Source organism: Triticum dicoccoides, chromosome 4B (genome assembly GCF_002162155.2).
Source record: "Triticum dicoccoides isolate Atlit2015 ecotype Zavitan chromosome 4B, WEW_v2.0, whole genome shotgun sequence".
Lineage (NCBI taxonomy): Eukaryota > Viridiplantae > Streptophyta > Magnoliopsida > Poales > Poaceae > Triticum > Triticum dicoccoides.
In genome coordinates, this window is record NC_041387.1 from 612826060 (window position 1) to 612830262 (window position 4203).

The window sequence follows — 4203 nt, forward strand, 5'->3', positions numbered from 1 at the left end:
CTGCTCAAGAGAAGAAACCCAAGTCTGGACCTAAGCCTGAAACTGAGTGCTTCTACTGCAAGCAGACTGGACACTGGAAGCGGAACTGCCCCAAGTATTTGGCGGATAAGAAGGATGGCAAAGTGAACAAAGGTATATGTGATATACATGTTATTGATGTGCACCCTACTAATGCTCGCAGTAGCACCTGGGTATTTGATACTGGTTCTTTTGCTAATATTTGCAACTCGAAACAGGGACTACGAATTAAGCGAAGATTGGCTAAGGACGAGGTGATGATGCGCGTGGGAAATGGTTCCAAAGTCGATGTGATCGCGGTCGGCACGCTACCTCTACATCTACCATCGGGATTAGTTTTAGACCTAAATAATTGTTATTTGGTGCCAGTGTTAAGCATGAACATTGTATCTGGATCTTGTTTGATGCGAGACGGTTATTCATTTAAATCAAAGAATAATGGTTGTTCTATTTATATGAGTAATATCTTTTATGGTCATGCACCCTTGAAGAGTGGTCTATTTTTATTGAATCTCGATAGTAGTGATACACATATTCATAGTGTTGAAACCAAAAGATGCAGAGTTAATAATGATAGTGCAACTTATTTGTGGCACTACCGTTTAGGTCATATCGGTGTAAAGCGCATGAAGAAACTTCATGCTGATGGGATTTTGGAATCACTTGATTATGAATCACTTGGTACTTGCGAACCGTGCCTCATGGGCAAGATGACTAAAACGCCGTTCTCCGGAACTATGAAGCGAGCAACTGATTTGTTGGAAATCATACATACTGATGTTTGTGGTCCAATTAATGTTGAGGCTCGCGGCGGATATCGTTATTTTCTCACCTTCACAGATGATTTGAGCAGATACGGGTATATCTACTTGATGAAACACAAGTCTGAAACATTTGAAAAGTTCAAAGAATTTCAGAGTGAAGTAGAAAATCATCGTAACAGGAAAATAAAATTTCTACGATCTGATCGTGGAGGAAAATATTTGAGTTACGAGTTTGGTCTACACTTGAAACAACACGGAATAGTTTCGCAACTCACGCCACCCGGAACACCACAACGAAATGGTGTGTCCGAACGTCGTAATCGTACTTTACTAGATATGGTGCGATCTATGATGTCTCTTACTGATTTACCGCTATCGTTTTGGGGTTATGCTTTAGAGACGGCCGCATTCACGTTAAATAGGGCACCATCAAAATCCGTTAAGACGACGCCTTATGAACTGTGGTTTGGCAAGAAACCAAAGTTGTCGTTTCTTAAAGTTTGGGGCTGCGATGCTTATGTGAAGAAACTTCAACCAGATAAGCTCGAACCCAAATCGGAGAAATGTGTCTTCATAGGATACCCAAAAGAGACTATTGGGTACACCTTCTATCACAGATCTGAGGGCAAGATTTTCGTTGCTAAAATCGGATCCTTTCTAGAGAAGGAGTTTCTCTCGAAAGAAGTGAGTGGGAGGAAAGTAGAACTTGATGAGATAACTGTATCTACTCCCTTATTGGATAGTAGTTCATCACAAGAACCGGTTCCTGTGACAACTACACCAAATTAGTGAGGAAGCTAATGATATTGATCATGAAACTTCAGATCAAGTTTCTACTGAACGTCGTAGGTCTACTAGAGTAAGATCCGCACCAGAGTGGTACGGTAATCCAATTCTGGAAGTCATGTTGCTTGACCATGATGAACCTACGAACTATGAGGAAGCAATGATGAGCCCAGATTCCGCAAAATGGCTAGAGGCCATGAAATCTGAGATGGGATCCATGTATGAAAACAAAGTATGGACTTTGGTTGACTTGCCCGATGATCGGCAAGCAATTGAGAATAAATGGATCTTTAAGAAGAAGACTGACGCTGATGGTAATGTAACTATCTATAAAGCTCGACTTGTTGCGAAAGGTTTTCGACAAGTTCAAGGAGTTGACTACGATGAGACTTTCTCACCCGTAGCGATGCTTAAGTCTGTCCGAATCATGTTAGCTATTGCTGCATTTCATAATTATGAAATTTGGCAAATGGATGTCAAAACTGCATTCTTGAATGGATTTCTGGAAGAAGAGTTGTATATGATGCAGCCAGAAGGTTTTGTAGATCCAAAAGGTGCTAACAAAGTGTGCAAGCTCCAGCGTTCCATTTATGGACTGGTGCAAGCATCTCGGAGTTGGAATAAACGCTTTGATAGTGTGATCAAAGCATATGGTTTTATACAGACTTTTGGAGAAGCCTGTATTTACAAGAAAGTGAGTGGGAGCTCTGTAGCATTTCTGATATTATATGTAGATGACATATTATTAATTGGAAATGATATAGAATTTCTGGATAGCATAAAGGGATACTTGAATAAAAGTTTTTCAATGAAAGACCTCGATGAAGCTGCTTATATATTGGGCATCAAGATCTATAGAGATAGATCAAGACGCTTAATAGGACTTTCACAAAGCACATACCTTGATAAAATTTTGAAAAAGTTCAAAATGGATCAGGCAAAGAAAGGGTTCTTGCCCGTACTACAAGGTGTGAAGTTGAGTCAAACTCAATGCCCGACCACAGCAGAAGATAGAGAGAAAATGAAAGAAGTTCCCTATGCTTCATCCATAGGCTCTATCATGTATGCAATGCTGTGTACCAGACCTGACATATGCTTAGCAATAAGCTTGGCAGGAAGGTACCAAAGTAATCCAGGAATGGATCACTGGACAGCGGTCAAGAACATCCTGAAATACCTGAAAAGGACTAAGGATATGTTTCTCGTATATGGAGGTGACAAAGAGCTAGTCGTAAATGGTTACGTCGATGCAAGCTTTGACACTGATCCGGACAATTCTAAATCGCAAACCGGATACGTGTTTTTATTAAACGGTGGAGCTGTAAGTTGGTGCAGTTCTAAACAAAGCGTCATGGCGGGATCTACATGTGAAGCGGAGTACATACCTGCTTCAGAAGCAGCAAATGAAGGAGTCTGGATGAAGGAGTTCATTTCCGATCTAGGTGTCATACCTAGTGCATCGGGACCAATGAAAATCTTCTGTGACAATACTGGTGGAATTGCCTTGGCAAAGGAATCCAGATTTCACAAGAGGACCAAGCACATCAAGAGACGCTTCAATTCCATTCAGGACCAAGTCCAAGTGGGAGACATAGAGATTTTCAAGATACATACGGATCTGAATGTTGCAGACCCGTTGACTAAGCCACTCTCACGAGCAAAACATGATCAGCACCAAGACTCCATGGGTGTTAGAATCATTACTATGTAATCTAGATTATTGACTCTAGTGCAATTGGGAGACTGAAGGAAATATGCCCTAGAGGCAATAATAAAGTTATTATTTATTTCCTCATATCATGATAAATGTTTATTATTCATGCTAGAATTGTATTAACCGGAAACATGATACATGTGTGAATACATAGACAAACATATAGTCACTAGTATGCCTCTACTTGACTAGCTCATTAATCAAAGATGGTTATGTTTCCTAACCATAGACATGTGTTGTCATTTGATTAATGGGATCACATCATTAGAAGAATGATGTGATTGACATGACCCACTCCGTTAGCCTAGCACTTGATCGTTTAGTATATTGCTATTGCTTTCTTCATGACTTATACATGTTCCTATAACTATGAGAAATATGCAACTCCCGTTTATTGGAGGAACACTTTGGGTACTACCAAACGTCACAACGTAACTGGGTGATTATAAAGGAGTACTACAGGTGTCTCCGAAGGTACACGTTGAGTTGGCGTATTTCGAGATTAGGTTTTGTCACTCCGATTATTGGAGAGGTATCTCTGGGCCCTCTCGGTAGTGCACATCTTTATAAGCCTTGCAAGCAATGTGACCAAATGAGTTGGTTACGGAATGATGCATTACGGAACGAGTAAAGAGACTTGCTGATAACGAGATTGAACTAGGTATTGGATACCGACGATCAAATCTCGGGCAAGTAACATACCGATGACAAAGGGAACAACGTATGTTGTTATGCGGTTTGACCGATAAAGATCTTCGTAGAATATGTAGGAACCAATATGGGCATCCAGGTTCCGCTATTGGTTATTGACCGAGAATAGTTCTAGGTCATGTCTACATAGTTCTCGAACCCGTAGGGTCCGCACGCTTAAAGTTACGATGACAGTTTTATTATGAGTTTATAAGTTTTGATGTACCGAAG